The 19,153-nt window shown below is 44.1% G+C and overlaps 1 protein-coding gene across 4 annotated transcripts in view; it reads left to right on the top strand.

Moving 5' to 3' along the window:
* LOC309664718 (uncharacterized protein) overlaps positions 1–19,153 on the top strand; it is a 331,041-nt gene that overhangs the window by 219,598 nt on the left and 92,290 nt on the right. For 2 of the 4 annotated variants that reach the window (XR_014265994.1, XR_014265995.1), the window contains one exon: positions 9,763–12,012. The exons of 1 other annotated variant lie outside the window; for it this stretch is intronic. The gene's annotated coding sequence lies outside the window, so the exon portion shown is untranslated. Of the gene's footprint in view, positions 1–9,762; positions 12,013–19,153 lie in introns of those variants that run through there. One more of the 4 variants, XM_082470459.1, reaches the window with a different exon arrangement.

The following is a 19,153-nucleotide window of genomic DNA, read 5'->3' as shown; positions in this document are numbered from 1 at the left end:
AGGAGCTCTTATTCCAATTTCATCTGTCAATTTTTCTAAGTCTTTATCACACTTTATCAAAATGTGTATCAGTATGAGAAAGCGAACGTCTGTCACGCCTCCCCTCGGGCAACGGCAAAATTGAAATCCTGCGAAGAAGACGGCACGTTTCTTATTTTAATTATTTTTACATCTTCCTTGGCTGATCTCTGTTTTGCATGACTCTTTTCATTCCTTTCTAGAAGCAGGCTCCACTGTCTCCCTGGGTAGAAAATATGCGTGTCTCTACCGATGTAGAAGAAGTTTCGAGCATGTCAAGGTGTCAATGGGAGAAATAATGTGAGGGAAGAGGTGTCGAGAGAAAGCAACTTATGTAAAGAACATATCTCCAAACGTGGGGGTCGTCTGAAGAGCAATAGACTCAGAGGTGAACTTGGACTCAAATTTCGACTAGCACGCTATGTAGCTGGATGACCTTGAGTCTGCCAGCGCACTCAGTGTCAGAGCCTGTTCTGAGTGCTTTGCAAGGACTGGCTCATTTAGACTGTACATCTCTTTGAGATAGGAGCTGCTATTAACCCTATGTACAGTTTAGGGGAGAAACAGGAGCCTACTAGCTTTGCCCCAAATGCCCCAGGAGTCAGGGCAGAGCTGAAATACAACTGTGAGCAGTGTGTCTCCAGAACCCCTACTTTAATCACCAGGCTTGACTTCCTTGGTGCAGTAAAAATGTGAGTCGCCTTTAAATATGGGGAACCTTGAGACACAGAGGAGTTAATCACTTGCTGAAATTCACACAGCTAGGAAATGTCAGAGCTGAGATGTGAACTCAGGTAGTCTGGCTTCAGAGTCCTGCCCTTATCCACCGTATGCGGCTGCCTTGGAAGATGGTCATGCCTCCGTGAGCCTGGTCATGTCTTTGCTGGCCAGAGCAGCTTAGTGAGGAATTCCTAGGTGCCCTGGCCATAGAGAGAAAGAAAATAAGCAGAATTGCTGCCTCTACGGATGGTTGTCTGGTGGGGAAAATAGGTGTCAAGCAAACAAAGAGCAAGTGCTATGAAGGGCAGAACAAGGGCGCTCTGGGGGTTGGGGTGTGCTTTAAACAAGGCAGTAATGATACAAGATCTGGTTTAGTGTCTGGCTCAGAGTAGAAAGCCAGCAAATGGAAGGTATTTCTTCTTTCTTGGTCCATGAACATGGAAGGGAAGGGGCTGAGCATGAGGTATCGCAAAAGGAATGTCAGGGTGGGAAAGACACCATAGCGGTCACTGGGTAGAATCCACTGCCCAGAACGCAAAACTCCTAAAAAGTATTCTTCCAGTCACTGTTAAAATGCCTTCTATGGCAGACAACTCACTACATCAAATAAAGAATGAGCACACGTTAAGGGATAAAATATACGTTAAGGTTGGGGAGGGGTTAGAGTTATTAATCTCTGAAAATGGGAGAAGATGACTTTCCCATCAGAATTTTTGTGACGGGTAATTTAGTCCGCAAAACTCTTACAATGATGCTTAACCTATAGTAAGTAAACACTTGGTAAAAGTTAGTTCTTATTATTCATGGTGTTATTATTATTGTTGTTGTTGTTGTTGTTATGCGGTACCTAAGAGTTCCAGTTTCAAAGTAAACAAACCTGGGCTCAAAGCTCACCTCCATGATTTATCAGCTGCAAGGCCATGGGCCAGTCATTCACCATCGCCAAGCCTCAGTTTTCTCATTAGTAATGCTGACATCAAAGAGTCAAAGGTTTTGCATCTGACATGCTCAGCACGGTGTCTGACTCCCAGTCTGAACTCAATATAGAGAAGCTCTTCTTATGAAGGAGAAGTGGACAGTTGGACCGCTTATGAGGAGGTGCACATGCCGTAACCTGCTTATCCCAGAGGAGAAGAATTCAAGGGCTCAGATTGTACTGTTTCTTCCTCTGAGCTACACCAGAAACCATCGCTTTCCTACCATTTTCCCTGCCCCATTTCTTCTATTGTATCCTAGAGCTCCCCAGGAAATGAGACGTCACTGTGGGACGGTCAGAGCTGTGCAAAGGTGGAACTGGCTGCCTTAGAAGGCAGGGAGCTCCCGCTCAAGGAGGTATTCAAGCTGAAAAACCATGATAGAGATGCTACGGAGAGAAATGAATCGAGGGAGGAGAGCTGGGCAGATGGTGTGGGTCATGGTTGTCAAACTGTCTTCCATGGAACACTGAACGTAGAATGTGGCCTCAGGTTTAGCCATAGAGGATGTGGAAGGTCAAATGGCTGAAGGTCCAGGCTCCCCTGCCCCAACTTCAACAAGAGAATCTCCATGTTTATTGTTTTTTGGATGAAGGTTTATATAAGTTAGCTATTGCCATGCAATTGCTGTTATAAAATACCACAAAACCTCAGTGACTTCAACAGTGAGCATTTGTCTCTCCCTTGTCTGCATAGTTCAGTTGACCTAGACTGGGCAGTTTTGATCTTGGCCATGCACACCCATCAGGGTGGTGGGGGAGGGCGGGGGAGGGCAGGAGTAGGGGGTGGAGTTGATTGATCTGAGTTGAGTTTGGCTGGAACAGTTTGGTTCTACTCTGTGTGTCCCTCATCTTTCTCCTGGAACCTGTGGGCTAGTCTAGGTGTGCCCTTCAAAGGACTCATCACATGTCTCTCCCATATTTTAGACTATTTGGAAAAGCAGACACTTCTCTATATGCTATGGCCTCAGAAGGAAAGCAGACACAGCCGAGAACACTAAAGCCATTTGACTTTCTGAATGGATTTGGTTTTTACTGCATAACTAATTCTGCAGATTGAAGCTTACAAAAACAGCATTTTTGAAGGAGAGGAAATGACTTTTTGCTGTCCATAAACATGACTTTGCTCATTAAGACCTAAAACCTAAGGGACCCAGAATAACAAGTGGAGAGCATAAAACCACAGAAAGGGGAAGAAACATGGATAGTGCATGAAGAGAAATTTTCTCTCCACTGAGAAAGGAGATTAAAGTATGACTGGATGACAAGAGGAGGTGTAGAGGAGGAGAAATACTAGATCTTAGGGTCCCCCAGCTTCCCAGTCTCCCAGGTCAGTTTTGGATGTGGGATTGTATTGGTTAGTTATTGCTGTGTAACAAACACAAAATCTTAGTGACATATTTCAATACGCTTTTATGCTCTCAGATCTACCAGTCAGCTGGGGGTCTACTTATTTAGGCTGGGCTTGCCTGGGGTGGTTCTGCTCTATGTACCCCTCATCCTCCTTGGATCAGAGGGAAAGCTGAGGAATGTTATCTTGGTGATGGCAGAAGCACAAGAAGGCAAGTGGCAGAACAGAGAAGGCCTATGAAGGCCTAGGCTTAGAAATGACACATCATTACATTTGCCTCATTCTATTGGCCAAAGCAAGTCACATCGCTGAGCTTAAAGTCAAATAAAGCAGGAAGGTTGGGGGTGTGGGGGGAGAAGTGATATGCCCTGTCTTCATGGAAAGAATTCCAAAGTCCCATGCAAGGAGCATGAATATCAAGAGTGGCAAGAGTAATGCAGTCTACTCAGAGTGGAATGTAGGAACCCAAGTGAGCTTGGGGGATTACAGGGCGGGGGTACAGTTACCTGGCAATCAAGGACCCTGCACAGGCCAGGCACCATGGCTGAGGAGATGTTCAGTGGCTGAGCCAGGGACAGACTCATAAATGCCATACACCCCCAGGGGACGCTGAGAAAGCAGACCAGTGGAGCATGGAGGTGTTGGTGGACCCGAAGTGACAAGGTTGGGATGCACAGGAGGAAGTAAGAAGATCTGACAATTATGGGTAGGAGACAGACCACCAACAATAAATGCATCTGGATGGAGGCCCACAAGGTCCCAATGCCCACCTGTTAATATCAGGTTGACAAAAGTAAGGGCCACTGGAAATTAGCTCACCCCTCCCACTTTGGGGAAATGAGGAGGAGGGAGGTAGAGAGAATTTTGACCTGCCTACATCCCAAATTGATCACATTTAAATCTGGAAGTCACTGAGTTATTTAAATGTACAAGATTAAGTTTCTTGCCCCTGGCAGAAATGGGGACTCACAAGCTGAGGACAAGAAATAATGAAAGTGACATCTAAGCATTGTTTATAGATGGTTGTGACTGTAAACTTTAAACCTGCAAATTAATATGTGTCTACTTCTGTACATTGTAATCACTTTTTTTTTTTTTTTTTTGCTGGACTTCGTCTTGCTTTTCATCAGAAGATCAATTACACTGCTAATGGAAACCTTTCAAAGGCTTGTGTCAAAGCCCCATGTGAAGAAAAGGAGAGACACCCTTACAGAGACTGAAGCTCTGCACAGACCAGCTGGCTTTCTCAGCCCCTCCTCTCCTCTGAGCTCTCACAGATACTGACAGATGCTTTTCTGCATCAGCTAATGTGGAGGGAGTCTGGTTGTCTAGCATACTCCAGGGGAAGTTTTAACTTGTGGCTGAGTGCATTGATTATGTTTCTTTTTCTTTTCATTCTGTGTTTCTGGGAGCGGGTGGGGGGTGGGAAATGAGCCCAGATTGGAGCCAGGCTGTCCTTACTTGACTTACCAGTATTTGGAAGGCATTTAAGATTTTCTCTTTTCTATTGGAATGAGAGTGAAATCCAAAATTCCTAGCTGTCTCTAAATACCAACTGACTAAGCTTGAAGACTCCCAAAATAAACAGCTTAGCATTCCGGAGAGTTACCAGAGACCTGGGGGTTTGGTGAATAAAGCACGTACCTCTTGCCCTCCTCACTCATATTCTGCTCATTCGGCCCCTGCATTGCCAAGGAAGCGGACGTGTGTTTGTTTTGTAGCCAGTCAATAAGGGATGAGTTTCTAATACTTTGGCTTGTGATGCTGCGGCCCCAAAATAGAATGTTATGTTGGCAACAAGATGAAATCCAAATTCAGCAGGGTTAGTTTTTCCCCCTTCCTTTCTACCCGCCCCATACCTAGCTATCCTTAAGGGGTTAATTCCAGTCTCAAACTCCCTCCGTGTATCCTCCCATAACACATTAGCCTAGCCTCATGCCTCCTAGCTCTTAAGCAACATTTATTATAGGGTTGACGGCACTTGGCATTCCCTGCCCTGTACAGACATTACTAATAGATCAGAGCACATCTTCCTGCTGATCTCATATGCAACCTCACAGTTCTCTGCTCCAAGCAGCCAGTACTGATCAATGAGAATTGGCACTTAAGGTGAAACTGCTTTGTCGTACCAGATTTAGATTCTATTTTGAACCTCTAAGCACTCAGAATAAAAATAAGTAAAATAATAACTACCATTTATTGAGTAAAAACTATGCAAGATGCTTTTTAAATATCACCTCATTTATTCCTTTTTGCAACATCGCCAATTAAGCGTCATGTTCCCCCATTTCACAGATAAGAAAACTCAGAGGGGTCAAGTAATTTGCACAAGGTCACACAGCTGGGAAGAAGTGGTGGGAGTGGAGTGACAGTCTAGTTCTATTATTTGTTGAGGGCCCTGAGGTTTTGATTTCTCCAACAATCCACCATGTCCTACAGCTGGTTTGTCCCTAATGTGCCATGCTATTTCATACTCTGAGGCCTTCATTTCCATAACTCCTTTTTCCCAGAACGCCCTTTACCCTTTCCAATGGGTAGAAACCTTCTTATCTCCAGAGAACCAGCCCCACAGGCATCATGTCCTTTAGAAAACCCTTCCTGGTCCAGATATAACTAACCCCATCCTTTTGCCCTGCCCCCTCCTTCAATGTCCCGACACTCAAGTGGATTCTGACCTTTAAAATTCCTCTTAAAAGCAAAGTCTAAGCACTATTTATTCTTCTATATCAAATCAGTACTAAAAGAATGAATGAATGAACGGATGAATGCAACCCCCTTCAAACAGGAAGACGTAACTAGATGGTGCTATCCAATGGAGCATACTCAGAGCGGAGACCCAGCCCTCCGACCGGCAGAGTGAAGGTCTCAGCCAGGAGACACAGGGTGTCAGACTCAAACGGCCAGGCCAGAGGAATGATGGATGGATATGGCAGCCTTCTCATTGGTCTCCACCTGTCTGCCCCTCCAGCTCTCCTCCACACTACCCTCGGGTTATCTTTCTCAGACAAACAACTGGCCATATTCCTCTCCCTCCCCCCCCACCAATAAACCCTTCCCAATTGCCCCCAGGAAAAATAAAAGCCCAAACTTTTTAACATGGCACACAAGGCTCTCCATCATCTAAGCTCAGACATACTCTCTGAAGCCTTCTCCTGCTTCTCTCCAATCCTGACATCCCGGTAACCTCAAGCAGCTTGAATCTCAACAGGAGCCAGCTGATTTCTTGTGTGTGGACTTTTACTCACACTACTCTCTCTTCCTGAAATGACCACCTTCTTCCTTTTATCCTGGGGAGCTTGTCCTCGTTCTCTATGACCCCGCCCATTCATCACCCTCTCCTGGCTCCCAGACTAGGTCAAGGATCCCCCTGTGTGCCCGTAGCCCCTACCTTAGCCACGACACTTTCCTGTGCACCTATAAGGCTGGCAAATCAGTGCACAGACCATGTTGGATGAAGGAAGGGTCAGGGTCAGGAAGGATTAGATTCAGAATTAATGTCTAAATTGAAGTGTGGGTCAAGGCCAGTGGCTCAGAACAAAGACCAGGAGGGCAATTTGAGTTGGAACTTGGTTTCTATGGGTTGCCAGCCCATATTACAGGGGGCTAGCACGTATGGTGGGAGACACAACCTAATCCTCTGACCCCTCTGGGCAAGAAGGAGGATTAGAATCCACAACCTTATTTGAGAAGAACAGTCTAAATGCCTCTCTCTACCTATGGATGTCCCCCTTGACCCTGAGTCTCTGGGCTGCTCCTACCTGATGAGACGTGTACTGTCTCTCTTTCTAGATCTCTCTGATAATGATACTGAACTTGAACTAAAGTCTTTGACCTTTCTTTTCCATTTCCTACTATTATTCTTGACATAGTTGGCTGGGCTAGGTCCACCTCTTTTTAGCTTCTGGGACTCAATCGCTTCCCTTCTTCTATTTTCCACTAACTATAACAACAATAACACTAGACAGTTACACATTAGGGGACGCTCGTGGCGAGCCAGGCTCCGTGTTCCACGTGCATCACCACACTGTATCCTCCCAACATCTTTCTGGTGCCCAGAGAAGTAAAAAAAAATGTGTCTGATGACACACAGCTAATAGATTTAATGGCCAGCATTCCAACCTGGTTTTCTCTGGCTCCAAAGCACTAAGAAATTTCTCCTTTTGTTCTTAAAAAATTTCTCCTCTGGAGGCACCCTCTCGCCCTGCCAGGGACTATGAACTTCCAGCAGACAAAGAAAAAGGCACCTCTAATACGTTCTCTCTACCCTGGTCTTTTTCCTTTCTCAGTAAATCCATGTGAGAGTAAAGTGTTTGATGGACAGTTTAATAGAGCTCTCCTTAAACCTGGCCACATTAATGATTTGGGGCTGGCTAAATGTCAGCTTCCGTAGCTCAATCGCTGTTTTCCTTCCTTAACCATCAGTGTTTCACCCGGGCTCCTTTATTCGGTGGACAGGGTACAGTGCTTTAACGGGTCATCACCAAGTCAGTGCACCTGGGATTTAAGCTGGATTCACTGTGTGACCTTGAGTAAGTCGTTTAACCTCTCTGGACCTTAATGGTTCTAAAATGGTGACAGTGATGTCCAGGTCCTGCCTACATATTATGAGGGCGTATTTCACCGTGTCTGTAATGATCTTTAAGCTCCTTGGAAAAGGGACCAAGATACATTAATAAAGGTTTAGCCCCACTGTGTTCTTACGTATAAAAATGCAACCTTTCTTCACAGATTGTTTTGCTGCCTTACTGCCACTTGGATACTGCAGATGAGTTCTGTCCACTAAACTTGTAACGATCTGTAATTTCCTGGAAACTGGGAATTTTGTTTTTCTTTGACGGCATTTTTATCTTTCTTGAGCTAATGTAAATTGAACTATCTTCCATAAGAAAAGAGAAAAAAGAAGCTTTATCTTGATTCTTTCATATACTATATGCCATAGACACTCAGCCCCATATTACCAGACAGAGAAATTGAGCCTCAGAGATGTTAAGTAACATTCCCATGGTCACACAGCAAGCAAGTGGTGGAGTTGCGACTGAACTTTATGTCTTTAACCAGCAAGCAATATTGTCTCCAAATGGATAGAGACAAGGTCCAGGCAAGGGCAGGGCAGAGTGAGTTGGGAGCTTCTGAGCAATGGGGAAGCTTTACTCTGTGGCTGCAGAGTGAGTTGAGATGTTTAAAGGCTTAGAATCTATGTTCAAAGCCATAAGCAATGATCACTTTTATTTTCTAAAATCTTTTCTTACTTTTAAATTCCCTGACTCTGGCTCACTTCCAAAGCCTTGGGTTATATGTTTAGATAATAAAAGTTGTCATCCTGGGTCCTGCTTGTGCAAAATTGCTGCTGCAGCTCAGCCCAGTGTCCTGTGGGGAAAACACAGAGCAAAGAGCTTGACATAGGAATGGCAGTCTTTATTAGATAATATCCCAAGACTGCAGACGTATATTTCAATAGAGTGACTCCTCACCTATTTGAGGATTTAGATACACTGACCATCTCACTGGTTCAGAATCTGATCTGGACATCACAGCGGCACAACCTCCAAAGACACAGGTCAAGTCAAGCACTTACAGGCTCTATCTCATTTAATCCTCACCACCAGCCCTTTTTCCTGAGGAAGAAACAGAAGCTCAGAGAGGCTGAGTAACTTGCTTAAGGCCACACAGCTAGTAAGTGGTAGTGCTGGTCCGGGTACCCCAGCTGCATGTTCTTAATCACGGTTAGATGGAATAAAATGACAAAAAGCACACAGCTTACAACCCAAAGCTATAACTACCAGCTTGGGTGCTCTACTCCAAGGCAAGCACTACCTTCTCTTGCTTGGTTTATTTACGCCAAACTGACAGCAGAGATCTAACCTTCACTACATTGTAGACACAGCCGTGCAGACACTGGAAGAGGCTGCAGACACCGCAGCAGTGAGGGAGATTAGTGGGAGGAGTCACAGGTCTGGGAATGAGGATATCTGGGTCTTCCTTCTGGCCTATTGGCTAATTCACAGTTCTTAGGTTCTCAGCAGTGGGTTGAAAAGTTTGACTAAGTGGTCTCTGAGGATGCTTTGGGCCAGAGAGTATATAAAGAAAAATAAAATAAGACACAGTCCTTGTTTTTGAGGAAGGTACGGTCTCCTAAAGGAGACAGATGAAATACACAACTTAAGACAAGGCAGACAAAAATTAGTGTTTGATAGAGGAAGATGTGGAGAGTTTTTCATGGGAGCCAAGAGTGGAAGGATTCATTCCAAACCAAGATACACCGTGGCACAGGTCCTATTGCAAGAACACTGGGCAAGGTCCTACTGCAAGAACACTGTGCATCTTTTTTTTTTTTTTTTTTAAAGCTGAATGATAGCCATTGCTTTCAGATTAATGGTGCTGGATAGACTAGACCATTGGACAGACTGTTTGGCTAAGTGTGAAGTGCTTAATACCTCAGTTATGTGGACAATTCATCTATCCAGAAAGTCACCTCCTGGCTTTTCCCCCCACAGTCAAGGTTTATAGCCCAATAGCTCAATGTTCCTACAAAAGGGGCTTGTACTCAGTAATGATTCTGGCTTGTTCAGTTGTAGAAGCCAATTTATTTTATCCTTGTGAAATAAAATCCAGTTGTCTTTGAGTCTTTCTTCTGAATCACATCTAATTTGATTCTTTATTAGTGTTAGTTTTTTTTTTTCTTTTCTTTTTTTGTCTGAAGTTTTATGAATGGCCCAGAACTGATGCAGAAGTAAATTGATGTAATCGGAGAGGCTTCTGAAACGGAATGAAACCTGAGAAGCAGAGGAACTCGAGGTCTGACCCCTCCCCCAACAGGGGGCTTTGGCAGAAGGAGACACAGCCTGCCCTTTGAACTCTGGTTATGGGAAAATCTGAATCCAGGACTTGAAACCTTCCTATGACCTAGTCACTATTTTCATCACCAGCCTCTGCCCTCTCCTGCACCCCCATGGGCGTCTCAGGCCACATTGAGATGTTTCATTGTTTTTTTCTTTTCCATTATCGTTTATTACAGGATATTGAATTTAGTTTCCTGTGCTATACAGTAGGACCTTGTTGATTATCTATTTTATATATAGTAGCTTGTATCTGCTAATTCCAAACTCCTACTTTATCCCTCCCCCACTCCCTTTCCCTTTTGGTAACCATAAATTTGTTTTCTATGACTGTAAGTCCGTTTCTGTTTTGTAAATAAGTTTATTTGTGTCATATTTTAGATTCCTCATGTAAGTGATATCGTATGGTATTTGTCTTTCTCTATCTGACTTACTTCACTTAGTATGATAATCTCTAGGTCCATCCATGTTGCTGTGAATGGCATTATTTCATTCTTTTTTATGGCTAAGTAATATTCCATTATTATATATATATATATATATATATATATACCATATCTTCTTTATGCATTCATCTGTTGATGGACATTTAGGTTGCTTCCATGTCTTGGCTATTGTAAATAGTGCTGCGAGATGTTTTATTGTTATTCCTTTAATTGCTTCATGATTCTTCCCATTGCCAATGTTTCATATCCTATGCCCTCTGGCTGGAAGACACAGCTAATCCACCTCTCTCACCCCCAGCCCTCCAAATTATATTTATAATTATTTTCCACTTACTCATAGCTGTCTCTGGAAACCTTCCCTGAGGCCCCTAGGTCTGAGTGAAGCATTGCCTCTGGGCTCCCTCACACAGGTGTACCCCTGATCTACCTGTGAATTTAACCATTGATCCATCCCTCCCTTGTTAGACTATAAGTTCCCTGAGAGGAGGGGCCATGGCCACCTCCTTCACCCCACTCTACCATTTACCAACTATGTGACCTTGAGGAAGTCACCTAACCTCTCTGTGTCGGTTTCCTTACCTATAAACTTGGGATAATAACATAGAACTTTTACATGGATTAAATATAAATACGTGCAAAAAGCTTAGAGTGGAGCCTGGCACACAGCAAGTACACAATAAATGTCAGCTGCGGTCATTACTTACCACTGTGCTGCCAACACCCAACACAGTGCCTGGGACAGAATTCTTGCCCAGGAAATATTTTCAAAAAATGAATAAATAAACCTCATGTTCTACAGTTTTCACTGTCCATCTGAAAACCGAAGGGACCTCAGGGATCGCTGGTACCCATATAGATTGTTTCCTTGTGCATTTATTATTTTTATTCAGAAAAGTGTAAAGGGTCATAAAAACAAAAGAGCCTTACTCCCCTGCTCCTCTAAATGAGATCATCTGGTCTTTTTATTTTTTATTTTTTAAATAATTTTTATTGGAGTATAGTGGATTTACAGTGTTGTGTTAGTTTCAGGTGTACAGCAAAGTGAATCAGTTATACATACACATATATCCACGCTTTTTTAGATTCTTTTCCCATATAGGCCATTACAGAGTATTGAGTAGAGTTCCCTGTGCTATACAGTAGGTCCCTATTAGTTATCTATTTTATATATAGTTGTGTGTATATGTCAATCCCAATCTTCCAATTTATCCCTCCCCCCTGGTAACCATAAGTTTACTCCCTGGTAACCATAAGTTTATTTTCTACATCTGTAACTCTATTTCTGTTTTGTAGATAAGTTCATTTGTACCCTTTTTTCAGATTCCACATATAAGCAATATCATATGATATTTATCTTTTTCTGTCTGACTTACTTCACTCAGTTTTACAATCCATCCATGTTGCTGCAAATGGCTTTATTTTGTTATTTTATGGCTGAGTAATATTCCATTGTATATATGTACCACATCTTCTTTATCCATTCCTCTGTTGATGGACATTTAAGTTGCTTCCATGTCTTGGCTATTGTAAATAGTGCTACAATGAACATTGAGGTGTATGTATCTTTTCTAATTATGGTTTTCCCTGGATATATGCCCAGGCTTGGGATTGCTGGATCATGTGGTAGTTCTATTTTTAGTTTTTTAAGGAACCACCATACTGTTCTCCATAGTGGCTGCGCCAGTATATATCCCCACCAACAGTGTTGGAGGGTTCCCTTTTCTCCACACCCTCTCCAGCCTTTATTGTTTGTAGATTTTTTGATGATGGTGATTCTGACCGGTGTGAGGTGATACCTCATTGTAGATCTGATTTGCGTTTCTCTAATAATTAGTGATGTTAAGCATGTTTTCATGTGCTTTTTAGCCATCTGTAGAGATCGTCCAGTCTTAAAGCCTCATTGTACAGGGGAAGGAGCTGGAGCTCAGAGAGGAGCGGTGACTTCCTCCAACACAGATGATCAGAGGGTGGGGAAAGGGTTAAATGAAGTGGTTCACTCAAAGTTCTCAGCACAGCGCCTGTCCCGCCTGCAGCGAGGCTGGACACGGGCTGGTTAACGTCATCCTCACGGGACCACTGCTCCCTTGTCCCCTCTGCTATGTGGCCCCACATAGCATTAGGCCCCATCTTTGGGGTCCCCAACCTTTTGCATCCCTAGCTTTCTGACCCTCCCAGGAGCATGGATGCTGGTATAGGATCGACACTTCAGTTTCCTGATCTCCATCCTTCAGCACCCAGCATGGGACACCTAGTAGAAGCACAGTGATGTTTGCTGGCTCCTCTTGTGCTCAACCCATCCTTGGACGGGTGAGCCAACTGGATTTGTGTTTGTCAAAGAGGGAAAAAGTCTTGCCCTTGGGTTCCCATGTGCTCTGCACCCCCTCCATCTTCCTAAACGCCCTGCAAAACGGGCACCATCTCCAGGTTCACTACGCACATGTGGAAGCTGAAAGCAGGGAGGTCGGAACCTTTCGTGGTGGCTGCATGGCTTGTGAGGGTTTGAACCCACCTGGGTGGGTCTCGGTCTGAGCTCTTCATGCTGCCATCAGCTGCCTTTCTCAGGCATCGCCTTCTAGACACCCCTCCTCCATGACCTTCGGAATTTCAGGTCCCATGCCTTCTTGATTTCAGACTTTGTGTCTTACTATAACTCTGAGATCACAAATCTCGGATCTAAGGATTCTTTCATCCTTACCCTTGACCCTAAGCATACTTGCTGCTTCGATTCCCTGTAATAATAGACTCCTGGGGAGTGGAAAGGACCTAGGAGGTCCCTAGTCAACTCCATCCCAACCCAATGAGCATGGCTCATACTCTGGTTGCACATCAGAATCTCCAGGGGGAGTTTTTAAAAAGGCAGATGCATGGGCCTCACCCCTGCACCCCCCTCCCCCCGACCAAATCAGAAATCTGCTGGGCTCAAGCTCAGACATCTCTATTTAAAAAGAAAATACTCCCTATGCTTCCAAAGGGCACTCTACTCCAAGGAGCAGAGTCGAGTTTTGGAGTCATACGTCCCTGGATTCAGTGTTGTTCCTCTGGTCCCAGTGACCTTGAAGGAAATATTCAACCTATCTGAATGGCCATTTCCCAATCTATAAAATGGGAAGAAAGTTTTTGACTTGTAGAGATGTTAGATAAGCCAAATGCAATAAGGCTGGCAGAGCACGGAACACACAATAGACATTCATGAAATCACCACCACTCTACAGTAACTGTCTGGGTACATGCTGCTTGCTCTTTTACTCTGAGAAGTCAAGATAAACAGGTCAAGTACTAGTAGACTGCAGCTGAAATGAAAGGTTTAGGTGTAAATTCTGGCTTCACCTTTTCATGACTTTGTTAGTTTGGGCAAGTTGCTGGGCCTCACTTTCCCCATCTGTGAAGTGGGGCTGATGCCATATACCCCAGGAAACATGAAAGGAGACAGTATATAATGCATTTAGCACAGACCCTGCTTCGTAAGAAATACTAAGTACGTGAAAACCGAAATGTACAACATTCACATCTGTTTCTGTTGCCCACGTTTTACACCTCTGTAAAATCAAACCAACAACCTCCCACTGATTCCAGCCAGGAGTGTTCAGAGAATGGACCAGAATTTCAAGAACCTTCAGCCAAGTGAACAGATTTTTGTTTTTAAACCATGAGGATTTAGGACTTAATCCACAGGAAATGGGCTTGGCAAAGCACCAGAAGAACCAGCACAACTTCTAACTCAATCTCTGTCCAGGCCTTCACTGATGCAAAATTAATTTAACAGTCGTCTCTGGCTGGAGCAAGTCCAACAAAAAGTGTGGTCACTTCCAAAGTAGGAGAAGAGAGAGCAAGCCCATTAGGCAAAGGCGTCAAGATCGGAACAGGTCTGAGAGACGAGGCCAATCTACCAGGGTGGAATTTAACAAGGACAGATGCTCAATAAATGCTGGTTTGGGAGAATGTTAAGTCCTGTTTCTGGGTTCTGAAAACCAGACACATCAATGCAGGATAGGGAAATTATGGCGTTACTGGCTTCAGTTCCCAGTCAGCTAACAGCTGTCATGCCTTCATGTCCAGGTCACTGTGGGGTCGTAGCTGAGAGAGAAGCTCTGGAACCAACCTGCTTCCACCATTTACCAGCTAAATTATTTATCTGTTTGTGCCTCTGTGTTCCCATCTAGAAATTAGAGATATAATAGCATCTAGCTTACGGGACTGTTGCGAGATTTAAATGAAACAGTGCATCAGCCCTGTGTTAGGGATGCAGGGAAAAATAAAGCAACCCCTGTTCTCAAGGAAAGCACAGGAGATACTGACACATAACCCACCAGGGCTAAGCAGTATGCTAAGTCTGTCCCTGAAATGTTTTAGAGCAGGAGTTGGCAAACTGCAACCCATGTTCCAAGTCTAGCCCTCTACCTGTTTTTATAAATAAAGTTGTATTGGGACACGGCCATGCCCATTCATTTACATATTGTTTATGGCTGTTTTCACACTACAACTTTAAAGTTACATCCTGGCAACAGAGACCATATGGCCTGCAATTCCTAAATTATCTATTACATGGCCCTTTATAGGAAATTTTTGCCAACTCATTTTAAAGGAAGAAGTAAACTCTGTCTTAGATGCCAAGAAAGGAGAGAGCTTTTGAGCCCCTATTATGTGTCGAGTCTTCCAAATAGGTGGACGCTTATTTTTTTCATTTAATGAATTGGAGGCTCTAAAAGTTTTGATAACTGTCCCAAAGTCCTAAGTGTCAGAGTCAGGATTCAAATCTGGGTCTAATGACTCTGCACATCAGGATCTTTTCACGGTCCCAGGCAAACTAATACAATCAGATAGGATATTTGAGATGGGTATTGAAGAATGAATAGGAGTCTTCCAGGTAGAGATAATGTACAAACGATGAAAAGAGTAACCAAAAATAAATGAAAGAACAGGAACAAAATGTCCAGGACATAAATGTATTTGGAAAATGCAAATAATTTGGTGCTAAGGGGTTTGAGAATATGCTAGCTAGGGAGGGAGATGTTAAAGAAGAAAGGTGTTCAGAGGGTGAGCAATGACTGAGAAAAAGCAAAGAACTATCCACTTATTGTAAATCACCCCCCATAAGGTCCAAGGAATAGCACTCCCACAAAAGTGGATTCCAGGGGCAATATGCACAATCATAGTAAGTCGGACCCCATCGAGCCCAGTTATCTCATTTTACAGATGGCAAAACTGAGGGCCCCCAAACGAGGATACTTTGCCAAAGGCCACACTGCACACCAGTAGCAGAGAAGTCAGGATCCCAAATCCTTTCACACCCTTGGATCACCATAGATTCTGCCAGCAGGGGGCGCTACGGCTAGCACACTGACCCTATAGGATCCTTGAGAATCTGCAGTCAGTTGATGAAGGTCACTCGTTTCCCTGGGACTGATTAGGTTCAATCGAATTATCCATCTTGTGTGATGGCGTCCCAGACCCATTTCTGCGGGGTCACCACGCTGCTTAGGATGAACGATGCCGGCTGGAGGCCTGCCAATGCACCTGTGGTATTTTGATAACTTCACATATTGCCAACTTCTCATATTAAATATACAACTTACAAGCAGGGCAAAGTTTAAATCACTCTAATCAACTGTAAAATGAACCGGGGACTTGCTGGACCCCTCCAAAGACTTGCGTCTGCATCAGGCTCGTCAGTAATGGGGAGCGCTCCGCTTCCCAAGATTGGTTATTAATGAGAGCTGGAATTACGGGTTTCAATTAAGTGCTTTATGCTGGTCCTGAAACACAGTGGGATCCACTCTGGGGAAATATAAATGCTGAGATGAAATGCAGTCCTCCCTCCCCACGCCCCTTGCTTCTCCAGGCACCATCCTCTCAGCCCCATCTCTGTCTGTGAATCAGCAGCAGCACAATGCAGGGCACAGAGAATGGGCGTTGGGTCCAAGGCCCGGTTACACTCTCTACAGCCCCTCCCCTGGGTCTGGGCTTCCTCTGCTATAAGGTGGGCTTGTGGAGAGCTCAGCAGGTGTCAGAGGCCCCAGGACAAATGCAAATAAACATGCTCCCACCAGCTGCCCTTTCTCTCTAAGAACTGTTGTGAGATTTAATGTCATTTAATAAGTATTGATTAAGTACCTACTACGTGCAAAATGATGTTCTTAAGTTGATGCCTGAGAAAACCCTCTGGAAAATGCCTTGAAATCCAACAGGATTGAGTTTAAATCTTGGCTCTGCCCTGCTCAAACAATGTGGTCTTGGGCAAGTTCCTCAGCTTCTCTGAAACTCAGTTTCTTCCCTTCTAAAGTGGGAATAACAGCATCTACAAGTCTAAGGCTTTAATATGATAGCCTGGGTGATGCAACTAGCTACTCCAGAATGCTAGTCCCCAGATCTTGAAGAGTTATTTACGGGTGGTGGGCATTTCTTTGCTCTCCGTCAACTATCACCCATCCTTAGGACTCTTGCTTTTAACATCTCCTCCCCTACTATCATAAGCATTCAATAAAACCCACTTTTATCGCTATTACTACCCATCCCCAGACCTTTACGGAGCATCTATACGTTCTTAGCCTTGTACTGGGTGCTTTGGAAAAATGCATCATCCCATGAATCAATATCTACTCTCCAGCACTTTAAGCTCTAATTTTAAAAACAGGAATAGCACAAGTTGAGAATGATTCTGTATCTAACGTGTAGTGCCTAGTTCAGAGAAGGGGGAGGCTAAAGCAGCCTGCAGAACTCAGGAGACTGGTCTGGAATTGAAAGCAGCCAACCAGAGAGGAGGCTGCTGGTCACTGAGGCTGGGGGACCGTGATGGAGCAGGGAAGCATCTTCTTGACTGGTTTGAAGGGCACTCCCAGAAAAGCGACAGGGACTGTAGCATAAGCTGCCATGTGGTAAAGAAAGCCTGGACTTTCCCAGCTCTGCTGTGTGACCTTGACCAAGTCCTTTCCTATGCTGGGCCTCAGTTTCCCCACCTGCAAAGTGGGGAGAATAAAACTGACCTCCTTGTGGGCTCATTTTGAGGCTCACCAAGAATGTAGCATGTGAAAATGTCTTGAAAACTAAAACTTACGGACACGTGGAGAAGCATCCCAGGCATCAGGGAGAAACCAGACAAAACAGTGGACACACACACACACACACACACACACACACACACACACACATACACGCACGCCTTGGTGACTCAAGATCTTCTTTCACCTTGGGGCGTGTGACCCCGAGAGATCTCACTTGGTCCTCGTCACCGGCCGCAGTCCCTGACCCTGGCTGCCTTCTCCTGAGCTGGGCAAGATTTGGGTCCCTGCTCTCAGCCTCGTGTTCCTTCACATTCCAGACAGACCAGCTCCCCATCACTCTGAAACCACAAACAGATTTCCCGTGAACTCATGATAGCCTCGCTGCCGGGAAGGCAAAGCTTCCTTCTCCTCCTCAGCACTACCCCAGGGAGGCGGGGAGGAGAAGGGCTCAGCCGTCTCACTTCAAGAGGACAAACAGCTAGGACCAAACATTCAAGAAGAACTAGGAGGCAGCACGATGATTCTCTTGTGCCAACTAAGCGTTCTGCTGCCTTCAACATAGCAACTTAACCTCTCTGAGTCTCAGATCTTACAAACCAAATTGCTCTTGTATGTGCTCTGTTTTTTTAAAAAGTTAAAAACCACTGGCCCTTTTTTCTCCTGTCTTAATACTCACAACTCATATGTGCAGGAGATTTTGGAGTTTATAAAGCTCATCTATACCTATTATGGTAATCAATTCTCACAGCAAACTAGGGAGGAAAATGGTAGTTTATTTTGCCACCTTAAAGATTAGAAAACCCAAGCTCAAGATGAGGTCATCATGGATTAGGGAAGACTCTAATCCTATGACTTGTGTTCTTATAAGAAAAGGAAAATTGGGACACAGAGACATGCCCAGGAAGAACATCGTGGGATGAGAGAGGCAGAGATTGAAGTGATATGTCTCCAAGCCAAGGAACACCAAGGATTGCCAGCGAGCACCAGAAGCTAGTAAGAGGCAAGAAAAATTCCCCCCAGAGCCTCCAGAGGGAACACGGCCCTGATGATACATTGATTTTGGACTTCTAGCTTCCAGAACTGTGAGAGAATAAATGACTATTGTTTTGAACCACCCAGTTTATGGTACTTTGTTAGAGCAGCCTTAGGAAACTAATACGACAGCATTGGCAGAACAGAAAATGAGTGACAGATGTTCCATCCACCAGTATTCATCTTCCCCTGAAGCTCTGGCCCCTTCTGACTGATAAAGTCTTTGTGGATTTTATTGCCCATGTGATCCTCCCATGTTGTGGAAAGCAGGCAAAGCCCCATCTCAATCCATTGTAGAGAAGGTTTTCAGAAACACTGTACAAGTTTTGGGGTTTTTTTTACTTCGAATTTTAAATTTTTGTTTATTTTTAAAAACTATGTGAATTGAAATATAGTTGACCACAATATTATGTTAGTTCCAGGTGTACTACATAATGATTTGGTATTTGCATACATTATAAAATGATCACCGCTATAAGTCTAGCAACCATCTGTCCCCATACAGTTATTACAATATTATTGACTATATTCCTTATGCTGTATATTACATCCCCATGACTTATTATATAACTGGAGGTCTGTACCTCTTAATCCCCTTCACCAATTTCCCCCACTGCCCACCCCCCTCGCATCTGGTAATCACCCATTTTTTCTCTGTATCTGAGTCTGTTTTTGTCTTGTTTTGTTTGTTTTGTTTTTTAGGCTCCACATACAAGTGAGGCCATATAGGAACTGTCTTCCTCTGTCTGTCTGACTTATTTCATTTAGCATAATACCCT

The sequence above is a fragment of the Balaenoptera physalus genome (assembly GCF_965194825.1).
Source record: "Balaenoptera physalus genome assembly, chromosome: 7".
In the NCBI taxonomy this organism is placed as follows: domain Eukaryota; kingdom Metazoa; phylum Chordata; class Mammalia; order Artiodactyla; family Balaenopteridae; genus Balaenoptera; species Balaenoptera physalus.
This window is presented reverse-complemented; position numbering and strand designations above follow the sequence as displayed.